The following is a 13,191-nucleotide window of genomic DNA, read 5'->3' as shown; positions in this document are numbered from 1 at the left end:
GCTTCATCCTGGGGAATAATCTGAAAGGTGACTGAATTCAGGGAGAACTTTATTCCTACTTAGTTTTGATGAGCACTTTTTAAGGACCTCCCACTTCATCTTTCCCCAAAACCTAGTATTTGCCAGATGTCAACAGCAGCAGCAGACAAGTATTCAGGAAACGTAGAGCCTGTTCCCAGAACTGCTGGTCATCAGCTTTGTCAGGTTCCTTCACTGATTCTATTTTTGGATTTCTTGCTATCCTTTGCTTTCTTTGCCTTGCCAGTTAAATTTCTTCAGATTGGAGTTGCTTTCTAATATGTTTTAAGAAAGTATACATTGCAGTTGGGTCCCAGCCATTGTTTGGGCCTTAAAACTTTACTGTTTCAAGTCTTTATTCCTCAAAGTACTTTGCACATGTATTTTCAGGAAAAGAATAATAGTGGAAATGAGACTGTTGCCCCTCCATCATCACTCCTTTGCTGCTTTCAAAGTCCTTCTGGAAGATATTGGAAATGTAGTCATGGAGTGTATTTCAAGGAATCTCAAGTAAAGCAAGGAGAAGCTCTATGGAGCCTTTCAGTATTGGATACCAATTAAAAAGACATTTGGCTGAAGCTGATCATCAGTTGCTGAGGTCTGTTTTTAAGTACCTAGTTTGGTTTTTGAATTTTCCTATTAGAAGCAGTTGTCTAATTTCAGGGTGCTGCTACGCTTACACAGAAATGCCCATTTTTGATTCTGTTCAGTAATAAATTACAAATTTATTATTTTACACAAAATAACCAGTCTTAAATATTTGGTATCTAAGGTACATTCTTGGACACAGTAGTGTAAATTCTGTCAATCCCATAGAATTTATCATGCGTATTAATCGTTAGACTTCCTTCCTTGTATTCCAGGTGTGGCAGTTCAAGGTGTTAAGCACTAATTAAGCATTAATTCACTAAAAGACTGCAAGAAGGATAAAATAATGTTTTCTTGGTTATGGTACAGGACTGTTGTCCTTTACCATAGCATTTTTTATGTATCTCAGTCAAGCGATGCTTTTAAGGAGTTACTTCTTTGTCTGTCTTCTCTTTTGGAGGACCTAGCTGGAGATACAATGCTTTCATTTGTTAAAGTATATATAGTTGCAACTGATTTATCCATAGAGCTAAATAGTCTGAAGCAGGTATTTTGGACCTGAGATTTAGACACAAAAGAAGGTGGTAGACGTCTTTAATTTATGTGCTGTTCCTATCTGTAAGAGCTGTTAATATTCCCTTAACTCATGGATATGTAGTAAGGTAAAACCTCAGAATGTTACAATATGTATTACCAAAAGTCACAGAGGACTTAGTAATTCTGTTTTCAAAACTGGGCTTGGACAGTACTTTATAAATAAAGTCAGAGGCAGTACATTGAACAATAAAGAGAAAAAATTTTGAACAGCTGCTACACTAGTATCCCTTTGTATTCTTAGATGCAGGATCTTGTAGAAAATTGACAGATTTTATGTAAGGAGGCTGAATTAAGTTTATGCAGCCAACCTTTTTTTTTTTTTTTATTTCTACCTTTGAGGTCTTGAATTTTCACCCCTCGTAACATCACTCTTTTAACAGTTACTTAGTATATAATACACAAACAATAAGAAATTCTATACTTCTGATTATTGTGTTTGCAAAGCATACAATGCATATATATATAATTTATATATATATATATTTGCATATAAATGCACTTTGAATATTTGCAAAGTATACAATGCATATGCATTCCTGAAGAAATAGATCCGGTATATTTGAGATAATCTAGATTATTTGTTGTTAAAGATTGCTTTTTCTGTTGCTGACTATATATTCAGTTTGCCAAGGGAATTTATAGAAGTAGAAAAGAATATCAAAGCCTGAAGTGGCAATTCCAAGTAATGATAGCTGTTTCTACTGTACTATACTTTCTCTGCTGTACTGTACTGTTATTGATACAACTGAATGTCTGTCCAAATCTCTGTGGATTCAGTGATGCCTTAGGCAATTTTGTATCTGAAATGCAACAATCTGCCACATGTACAGCCAAAAAGTTTGAGAACCTGCTCTAAATATCTCTGAGGTTGCAAATTCATGATCCAGGGCCATATGCTGTTGTAAGTTTCAGCATGCTGATGCAGAAGAGTTAAAACATCCTGCACCCCATTGGCAGTAAACGGTAGACAAAGAGTGACCTGACTGAGGTGACTGCTTAGGGATTAGTGGCCCTACAGATGGCATGATGGAGAGCAATCAGAGGTTCTAGATTCATTGCAGCAGTGGCCAAGAGAGAAAAGTTGTATTCTGCTGACTTCTCCTAAATTTGTTTAAATAGGATAGTTAGTGACATGAAGGTAAATGAAATTATGAATGTGATAATATTGGTACAAGATGAAACTGATATAAATTAGTCATGAATATGTGTAGACTGAAAGTTCTGAAAGAACTCTCAGTGAGGAGGAAGCAAAGGTGTTTTAAAATCATGGAAGGGATTTTATGAGAGTGCAACACTTCATCAAAAGTATTTTGCTTGCTTGTTTCATGTAAAAAGCATGACTTTCTAGTCACTATATGCCTTGTTTTGCATTATTTTATAAGTAGCCTATTGATATTCTTGTTTGTCTATAAATGTCTGGGGGAAATATGGAGAATGTTTCATGTGATGGCTGTTCTTATAGTCCAGAATAACTAATCGTTTGTGTTTATGTACATTATGGCATTCTGTGTAATGAAATCAGAAACAAGTATTTGATAAATATTTCCATGCAAACTAATATCTTGCTAGCTCCTGTTTTTATGACCAGGTTAAAGAAGTTCTATGGGTGGGAATAAATATCTTAAACTGAAATTAAAATAATTCTACACTTGTTTCTGACTTCAAAACGGAGATAACACAATTTTGTTTTGTTTCTTGAAAAAGCATTTCCTTTGCTCACACACACCAAAGCAAACATAGAACAGATGCTGATCCCCATGTCACTGCTGGTGGTTTCATATTGGGTAAATATGACTAATTTCAGTAGAGCTATTTCCAACTGATTTACAGTGACAGAAGAACAGAACCTGCTCTGTACAGGATTGTAGATACAACCAATACCTAAGAAAAAGGATACCATCTAATAGAAGTTAGATGGCTCCATCTAATAGAAATTAGACTCCATCTAATAGAAATTAGAGATAGATTTCCAGAATTGCAATGCTGTTCCTGAAAGCTCTTCTCTTTACCTTGTTTCAAGTTTCCTTTTCACTCCATGCAGTAACTCTCCACAATATGGACTGAGACCTAATTGTCCATGTGTGTTCCTAGCACGTCAAACACAGCTACCGCTTTCAAGAGGAGTACTAGGAGTTTGCAGGTCAGTGCATCTTTAGAGTCTTTCAACAGACTGCACTACAGATACAACTTAATAGCTACAGGCAGTTTTCTTAAGCACTTTGATAAAATATGACTAAAGAGGTATTCTGGCAATTTTGCTTTTGTTTCTATTTAACTATGAAAAAAAAAAAGGAAAGAAAAAAATGTTTTGCTGAATTGCATGACCTCATGGGCCGTATTTCATGTTCCTCATTGAAATGTGGTTAAAATAATCTTGTATTTAACCAGATCCAAACCTTCAAACAGCAGCATTTTTTTTTTTTAACGTCAACTTAAAAGACAGACTATTTCATTTTTTCTTTGGCTGCATCCATCAAATACTTACATACACAAAACATTCATCATTAATTAATACGAGCACTGTAATTCATATAAAACAATTATAGCATTTAGAGGCTTTAGAGGAGCTATTATTGCTGCCTTAGCCCTTTTAAAAAATATATTCCCCGAAGGACAAACTGCAATCCATTAATATGTATGTATTATTACTTTTTTGTAACTCCAAGACTGCTGATGTCTGTGAATATGGAAGCATTTATAGGTTATAGACGGTCTGTTAGTTGACTTGCAGTTCTAAGTGCAGTATTTTCTAAAACCTAAAAAGCAGTATTAATTACCCTCTGTCTGTAGTAAAGAATGTAATATTTTTTCTTCTGGAGATTTCACATTTCCTGTGATGCTGCAATAGCAACATTTGTTAGGTTATTTGGAGTAGTTGGCAACATAGGGATAGAAATTTCTGGTTGACTGTTTATTGCACAAATTAATAAAAATCATTCATCTTACATCAGTCTAGCCTTTAAGCAGCTTTCATACTTTTTTAGAATCTCAGTTCTGGGAGATACATTCCAGCATAAGTTTACCCTCTTGTATTGCACGTGAAGGGCAGAATCTTTATGTGCAAAGGCTCATAAAAGGAAAAATTGAGCTAATTCAATAATGTATATACTCCTCCCCACCTAAAACAAGGTATTTTTCATTTACTTTCTCTTTTATACTTTATTCAGCGTTATTCCAACATATCTTGTGTCCTAGCTGTTTAATGGGGTTGATATAAAAGGTTTGTTATGCACGTCTGGAACTGCAGGGAAATGATTGGCTCCTTTTAAAGATATTAAGTGTAGTCAGTTTGGTTTTTATAAATGAAGTAAAAGAACTACTTAAAAAATTTTCAATTCTTCTCCATGATCAGTCTATTGTCACATGCATTTGGCATTCATTATATGCTAGCCCCAGGCGCCTCCAGTCTTGTACTCAGGCCAGCAGTAATTTGGTTTATAGAGATCATATGGCAGGGAAACAGACCTTGAAAGACAGAACTCTAAGAAGCATATTTGATGAATTTCCTATGATTTGAGTCTGGGTTTATTCTTTCCTGTTGTGGAGCAGACACCCTACAGCACACGCGCTGAGGCCCGATGCGCCTGAGCAAGGGGCCAATTAAATGACAATATGCGCACTGTTTTTTCGCACATCTCGGGTTGCATTTCCTATCAGAAAAAGGGAAGGCATGATGGTAGGGGGAGGAGAGGAAGAAAAAGGGGGGCCTTGTAAAGGATCCAAATATGGGCAGGAAACCACACAGAGTGAAGGTTGCCTTTGTCATTAGCAATTAATGTAACCGCGAATACTGGAAAAAAAATATGCTGCGGCTGCTAGTGGCACTGGCGTAGCCAGAGCAGCATGTCTTCTGTCTGTCCTTCTTCCCAGCAAGGCTGGCATCCAGGTGCAGCCAGCTCCAAGGCCTCTGCTGTTCCAGCAGATGAACCAGCAGTTTCTTAACCCTTATAGCCAGACAGGTTCCAGTCCTTATTTGAACATGCCTAACAGGTTGTATAAGTGTCAGGACTGGATCTCAGAACTTCCCATAGCCAAATGTTTTCATATTGCTAGCTCTCACTCTCTTGACATGTGCTAGAGTCCCTTGCAGGTTTACAGGCTGTAGTGTGACCTCATGCTCTTGGATGCTGTGGGAAATGTCTTCATATATGTCACTGAATGACAAACTAGGCTTCAGCTGAGTGGGACTAAGCTGGTGAGGTTGGATTTTGATACCCTTTCTTACATTCAGCAACATTTTCATCACTGGTATCATCAATGGGATTCTGTAAGTGAGGAAGGTACACTCTATGAGTGAACAGATGTAAGCGTAGCCAAAAGCATGCAGTTACACTTCCCTCTCAGGAATCCCTGACCATTGTGGGTCTTTTCACCCAAGTGTTAGCACAGGCACATGTGCACACATATAGGGAAAAGTTCACTCTGGGGTTTATTTAATTTTAAGACCCTAATTTCTTTGATGGTGTCCAGAGACTACCCAGCTCCTTCTGGGATTTTTTTTAATTGATTTTAATTCCTTTTCCCCTCCTCACTTCTCCTTTCCTTTCTCTTTCCATTTTCTCTCTGCTCTCTCCCCCCCCCCCATCTTTTTGTAGTAGTTTATAAATGCCACTTTTCATTAATGTGACCAAAATGTCATCAAGTAGTTTAATGCTCTTTAATGTCCTTGTATCGTTTACGTTTTTTGAACAGCATGGAAATGAATCCCATCTGTGGGTTTGCTAACATCAAAAAAGTTTGACAGGCTATTTAGACGTGCTACTTCACATTGCATTAGTGTGTACAATGTCAGGGAGGCAGGAGCCAGAGTGAGGCCATACCGTGCCACCTCACTCCTGACCCCTCCTATAACTGCTCAGAAAGCGACAGATCACTTACCTCAGAAAATCAAAGTCAATTGTGAAGTATCGTGGCCTGGACAGGAGCCCAGAGGCCTCAGGAAAAGTGTGAAGCCTAAATGAAAAAAAAGGCAAAATCATTCCTTTAAAAAAAAAAAAAACACAAATGAAATCAAACCCATCCTTTTTTCCCTGCTAGAGCCAAGAGATCCTCATAATATCACTTGGGTGACTGGATGTGTTCTAATGTTGTCTGACGGTTCATTTCTTTACAGATAATTCAATGCTTCCAATGTCATCTGGTTACATTGTTCAGTTGGGGGGGGGGGGTTATTGTTTATTTGTTTTTGCATAGTGGCCGTCTGAAAAATAATGTTTCTAAAATAGGAGATACTGTGCCATCTCATTAAGGCCTATTCCTGCTCTCGGAAAGGCTTATTGTGCTCTTTTTTCAACACTTAGACTTTATGAAGTGATATGTAAAGCTTATGCTCTGAAGTACCCTATGCAAGTTAATACATATAAGGAAACTATAATTTCATATATTGTCAATCCATATTTGAGTTAATGTCTCATAAACAAGGCTCACGGATTTAATTCATTCTTTAGTATGTGATGGGTGTATTTTAAATTTATCTGGCTTTGTGCCATGAGAATCCCTTTTTAAGGCATTTACTGTAAAAAGAGATGGGGCTTTTCATTTCAGGAAAACAAAAGCTTCTGTTCTTCCTGAGACACAGGGAACAGCAGAGAGTGCATTTTAACTGTTAATCATTATAGATAAATGGATAATAATTTCCACCTCTGAGTGCACTAGGATTTACTTGCGAGTTTTTAAACCCTCCCACATAGTGCATTTGCATACACAAATATAATTTAATTTTAAGAAGGAATGTAAATAAATAACCTTGTATAGTGGCATCAAGTTTTCAAAGCCAAGGTAATATTTTATAAGCATAAAATAAAAATGCCTTTAAGGCAATTACTGTGAGTGCACCAGGTCTTTAGTCTTTAAGAATTGGGTTTGTGTGAGGTAACATACAATTCTGTTGCTTGTTGTATTGTGCTGAAAGGTAAAACAAAAAGTACAAAAACAGTAAATAGTAAACCTTATTTTACTTTTAAATTGGTAGCATCAGGATAATTTCACTAAAGCCAGATGAAATCGGCACCATTTCATGCCCTGGTCTAAGCACTGTTTACACGGAGTCAAGATACAAACATAACGAAGGAGACAATCAAGATTACATTTAAATTCAGTTAGCAAACATGTGCATTCAAGCTGCAATTCTAATTGTTTGAACTTTTGGTCTTTACACTAAATGTGAATAAGGAGAATGGACTCTTACATTTTTTCCCAAAAAAACGTCAAGCAAAAGAAACATGGATTTTTCTTAAACATTTCATAGGAGGCAAGGAAGCAAACCCTAAAGTTTATATTAGAAGCATTTTCCAAGTATCAAAATCGAATATTTTCACTAACGATGACACGTTCTCTTACCCTTTTAAAATCTGAAACATAGCTTCATGTCTGTTCAATACAGGAAGAGTAAACCATGTACTCACAAAGCTGTAGTTCTAAAAGAAAGCTGTGAGGCTTCATTGGAAAAGTAGCACACAAATTATGGATTGCTATTAGAATGAGAATTTGTGTTCTTTACAAGTATATATGCACATGCACAGAACTCACTTAGGGAGAGAGAACAGATTCCTCTAAAAAACTATCCCCGCCATGAAGATGACAGATCCAGCCTCAAGGTGGGATTGATTGTACCTGAACTGCTTGCTTTAAACCCAGCAAGCTTGGGGATTCTGCAGCAATCATTTATTCAGGTACTAGCCTACCCTTGCTACTGGAAGATTGTATTCCCTAATGCCCAAACTAAATCTTCTTCAGTTGAATTGAAGCTTGCCATTTTGTTGTATCTATAGTGGACAAGAACAAATCGTTAGTCCCTACTTTGGAGCCATCTTTTATATATATGAGTATATATACATAAATATGAATATTGCCTTCATACCTTCCCCTCACTCTTCTTTTGTATAGACTAAATAATTCTAGTGCTTAATGTCTTTCTTCACAAACTGTGTTTTCCAGCTCACTCTTGTTCTCCAGTGGGCCAACGTAGGCTGCTTTCTAATCAAATGTCATGACCCAGTCCACCCATTGTATTCCACTTGTGGAAAAACCACATTGTGAACTGTAGAAATTCTTACGTGACTTTTTTTTTTACGTGACTTTCTGGTGATGCTCTTGTTTATACTTATTCCTGTGTACTGTTTTTTCTTTTTTTTTTTCTTTTTTAATTTATTTATTTCTTTTATCCCCAACAGTAGCACTGCTGACTAAACTTCTGCTTGTGACCCATGACCCCTCCTTTTTTCAATAATTTCTGGCAAAATTGCTACCTCTGGATCTTTTCCAACAGGATTTTAGAACATCAGGCATTCCCATTTCATATGTTTATTTTTGTGTCATTCTGAATTCTTGTCCTGATGCCTGCAGCCTCTCCTAGTTAGGTGGCAGTTGCAAATTTAGTACATGCTAATTCATTACTAAGGTCATCTTCTTTGTGCTGCGTACAAAACTGGCTATATTTTTCTCTAATTTCTTCTCTCTGATTTCTTAGAAAGCACTCTCATAGAATTTATGTATTTATTTGTTTATTTTGCAGCACAGCACTTTCTTAGCTTGTGCTGTGTTTGGGCCTTAGATAAGCAGAGATGATATATAAGATCTCAGACTACGTTGATAGTTAAAAAAAAAAAAGAGTTGCAATGACCTCAAGTAGGTAACAATGAAGATTTTCTGTTTCTGAATTTAAAATGGGATTACAGTAGTCACAGAAGGCTACATAGATGGAGATGAGCTATTTACGAAGATGTATAATTCAGGAGATGAGGCATTTGACTGCATTTTTTTAATTTGTGTATATGAAACTGAATCATAAGTGCTAACCTTTGCAATCTATCTGGATATCTATGAAGAAAACAACAGAGAAAAAGCTTCTACAAAAGTTTGAACTTTTTTTTTCCCATCATATAAAATTTTTATGGAAATGAAGGAAAATAGTATTGTTTTGTAGCAGTATTAAACATAACTTTTTGTGGTGAATAGGCTTGATGAGACTTAAATGTTTTAGAGAAGAGTTAAATTTGCAGATAAAAATGTTCTTCTCATTTAAAGTTTTAAAAATATTCAATAAAATGACTATTTATTGAAAAGCATTCATTTTTCAAGAGAACATTTGTTTAATCAAAAGCTTGTCATTAGAAAAAGGTTTTGTTGAAACATTCTTGACCAGCTCTAATCTAACCAGGCGATCAGGCCCAGTCAGCATGGGTTTATGAAAGGTAGGTCCTGCTTGACGAACCTGATCTCCTCCTATGACCAAGTGACACGCTTGGTGGATGAGGGGAAGGCTGTGGATGTGGTCTACCTTGACTTCAGTAAGGCTTTTGACACCGTTTCCCACAACATTCTCCTCAAGAAACTGGCCGCTCGTGGCTTGGACTGGCGTACGCTTTGTTGGGTTAAAAACTGGCTGGATGGCCGGGCCCAAGGAGTTGTGGTGAATGGAGCCAAATCCAGTTGGAGGCCGGTTACTAGTGGAGTCCCCCAGGGCTCAGTGCTGGGGCCGGTCCTCTTTAATATCTTTATCGATGACCTGGATGAGGGGATCGAGTGCACCCTCAGTAAGTTTGCAGATGACACCAAGTTAGGTGCGTGTGTCGATCTGCTCGAGGGAAGGAAGGCTCTGCAGGAGGATCTGGATAGGCTGGACCGATGGGCTGAGGTCAACTGCATGAAGTTCAACAAGGCCAAGTGCCGGGTCCTACATCTGGGGCGTAACAACCCCAAGAAGCGCTACAGGCTGGGAGATGAGTGGTTGGAAAGCTGCCTGGCCGAGAAGGACCTGGGAGTACTGGTTGACAGTCGGCTGAATATGAGCCAGCAGTGTGCTCAGGTGGCCAAGAAGGCCAACAGCATCCTGGCTTGTATAAGAAGCAGCGTGGCCAGCAGGTCTAGGGAGGTGATTGTCCCCCTGTACTCGGCTCTGGTGAGGCCGCACCTCGAGTACTGTGTTCAGTTTTGGGCCCCTCGCTACAAGAAGGACATGGAGGTGCTTGAGAGAGTCCAGAGAAGGGCAACGAAGCTGGTGAGGGGTCTGGAGAACAAGTCTTACGAGGAGCGGCTGAGGGAGCTGGGGTTGTTTAGCCTGGAGAAGAGGAGGCTCAGGGGAGACCTCATCGCTCTCTATAGGTACCTTAAAGGAGGCTGTAGAGAGGTGGGGGTTGGTCTATTCTCCCACGTGCCTGGTGACAGGACGAGGGGGAATGGGCTAAAGTTGCGCCAGGGGAGGTTTAGGATGGATATTAGGAAGAACTTCTTTACTGAAAGGGTTGTTAGGCATTGGAATGGGCTGCCCAGGGACATGGTTGAGTCACCACCCCTGGAGGTCTTTAAAAGACGTTTAGCTGTAGCCCTTAGTGATATGGTTTAGTGGAGGACTTGTTAGTGTTAGGGCAGAGGTTGGACTAGATGATCTTGGAGGTGTCTTCCAACCTAGACGATTCTGTGATTCTGTAATCATGCATGAGGGTTCTGCTGCCACAGAGTGCTTGATACTTAAGTCCAGTTGAATTCTATCAAAAATGAAACTGTGAATACAGGAAGACAACAGACGTATCTTCTTTTTTGCTCCTGAGGCTACTGATGGGAGTTTGGTCTGTTGTACAATCTACAGCAGATTCAGAATAGTTGTACACGCAAATTCATCTGTACTGGATTAAGAATTAAGAGACTAATGGGAGGGGGCTTTTGAAGTCCAGAAGCGTGTTGCCTATATCTCTGATACATGACAAATTTTGAGATTTTAGTGGCAGATGAAAGAGGAACAGGAAAATTGTTTTAAAACTAGTGAAAACCTAGCAGTATCATCAGTAGTACAGGGGAGTGGCAAGAAAGTGGGCATGGTGCTCTCTCCATAGTCTTGTTTCTGAGAACACAAATTGCTTTTGCTTGTGTCAAGTGATGATTTTTTTTTTTGGTGCAGGATGCAGTTTTTATACCTGTAGTGAATATTTTAATTGAATATGGAATGAAACAGTCTCACCTAAAGACTTTTGTTTTGGGAAATCACAGAATCGTCTAGGTTGGAAGAGACCTCCAAAATCCCCTAGTCCAACCTAACACTAACAAGTCCTCCACTAAACCATATCACTAAGGGCTACATCTAAACGTCTTTTAAAGACCTCCAGGGATGGTGACTCAACCACTTCCCGGGGCAGCCCATTCCAAAACTTTCATTTCAAGCCTAACAAACCTTTTGGTAAAGTTCTTCCTGATATCCAACCTAAACCTCCCCTGGTGCAATTTTAGCCCATTCCCCCTTGTCCTGTCACCAGGCACGTGGGAGAATAGACCAACCCCTACCTTGCTACAGCCTCCTTTAAGGTACCTATAGAGAGCGATAAGGTCACCCCTGAGCCTCCTCTTCTCCAGGCTGAAAAATCCCAGCTCCCTCAGCCGCTCCTCGTAAGACTTGTTCTCCAGACCCCTCACCAGCTTCGTTGCCCTTCTCTGGGCTTGCTCGAGCACCTCGGTGTCATTCTTGTAGCGAGGGGCCCAAAAGTGAACACAGTACTCGAGGTGCGGCCTCACCAGAGCCTTGTACAGGGGGACAATCACCTCCCTAGCCCTGCTGGCCGCGCTGCTTCTTATACAAGCCAGGATGCTGTTGGCCTTCTTGGCCACCTGAGCACACTGCTGGCTCATATTCAGCCGACTGTCAACCAGTACTCCCAGGTCCTCCTCTGCCAGACAGCTTTCCAACCACTCATCTCCCATCCTGTAGCGCTTCTTGGGGTTGTTACGCCCCAGATGCAGGACCCGGCACTTGGCCTTGTTGAACTTCATACAGGTGACCTCAGCCCATCGGTCCAGCCTATCCAGATCCTCCTGCAGAGCCTTCCTTCCCTCGAGCAGATCGACACACGCACCTAACTTGGTGTCATCTGCAAACTTACTGAGGGTGCACTCGATCCCCTCATCCAGGTCATCGATAAAGATATTAAAGAGGACTGGCCCCAGCACTGAGCCCTGGGGGACTCCACTAGTGACCGGCCTCCAGCTGGATTTAACTCCATTCACCACGACTCTTTGGGCCCGGCTATCCAGCCAGTTTTTAACCCAACGAAGCGTACGCCAGTCCAAGCCACGAGCAGCCGGTTTCTTGAGGAGAATGCTGTGGGAAACGGTGTCAAAAGCCTTACTGAAGTCAAGGTAGACCACATCCACAGCCTTTCCCTCATACACTAAATGTGTCACTTGGTCATAGAAGGAGATCAGGTTTGTCAAGCAGGACCTGCCTTTCATAAACCCATGCTGACTAGTCCTGATCGCCTCGTTGCCCTGTAAGTGTTGTGTGATGACACTCAAGATAATCTGCTCCATGAGCTTCCCTAGCACTGTAGTCAAACTTACAGGTCTATAGTTTCCCACATCTACCTTCCGGCCCTTTTTGTAGATGGACGTCACATTTGCTAGCCACCAGTCGACTGGGACCTCCCCTGATAGCCAGGACTGCTGATAAATGATGGAAAGCGGCTTGGTCAGCTCTTCTGCCAGTTCTCTTAGTACCCTCGGGTGGATCCTATCCGGCCCCATTGACTTGCGTACATCCAAGTGCTGTAGCAGGTCGCCAACCATTTCCTCGTGGATTGTGAGGACCACATCCTGCTCCCCATCCCCTTCCACCAGCTCAGGGTACTGGGTATCCAGAGAACAACTGGTCTTGCTGCTAAAGACTGAGGCAAAGTAGGCATTAAGCACCTCAGCCTTTTCCTCATCTCTTGTCACTAAGTTTCCCCCCGCATCCAGTAAAGGATGGAGATTCTCCTTCATTCTCCTTTTCATGTTCATGTATTTATAACAGCATTTTCTGTCATCTTTAACAGCAGTAGCCAGATGGAGCTCCAGATGAGCTTTGGCCTTTCTAATTTTGTCCCCACACAGCCTTACAACATCCTTATAGTCCTCCTGAGTGGCCTGCCCTCTTTTCCAAAGGTCATAAACCTTATTTTTTTTTTCTAAGCTCTAGCCACAACTCTCTGTTCAGCCAGGCTGGTCTTCTTCTGCACCGACTTG

General features: G+C 40.3%; 1 protein-coding gene and 1 long non-coding RNA gene across 5 annotated transcripts in view; one reads left to right on the top strand and one right to left on the bottom strand.

The window, feature by feature from the left end:
• LOC308196644 overlaps positions 1-13,191 on the bottom strand; it is a 79,170-nt gene that overhangs the window by 11,811 nt on the left and 54,168 nt on the right. For both annotated transcript variants that reach the window (XR_013952319.1, XR_013952320.1), the window contains one exon: positions 6,082-6,156. This is a non-coding gene — a long non-coding RNA (uncharacterized lncRNA). The remainder of the gene's footprint in view (positions 1-6,081; positions 6,157-13,191) is intronic.
• Positions 1-13,191, top strand: part of SOX6 (SRY-box transcription factor 6) — a 484,589-nt gene that overhangs the window by 458,430 nt on the left and 12,968 nt on the right. For 2 of the 3 annotated variants that reach the window (XR_013952301.1, XR_013952302.1), the window contains one exon: positions 409-3,343. The exons of the other annotated variant lie outside the window; for it this stretch is intronic. The gene's annotated coding sequence lies outside the window, so the exon portion shown is untranslated. Of the gene's footprint in view, positions 1-408; positions 3,344-13,191 lie in introns of those variants that run through there. 3 annotated transcript variants of the gene reach the window in all.

This window comes from Anser brachyrhynchus, assembly GCF_964034855.1.
Source record: "Anser brachyrhynchus genome assembly, chromosome: 5".
In the NCBI taxonomy this organism is placed as follows: Eukaryota; Metazoa; Chordata; class Aves; order Anseriformes; family Anatidae; genus Anser; species Anser brachyrhynchus.
This window is presented reverse-complemented; position numbering and strand designations above follow the sequence as displayed.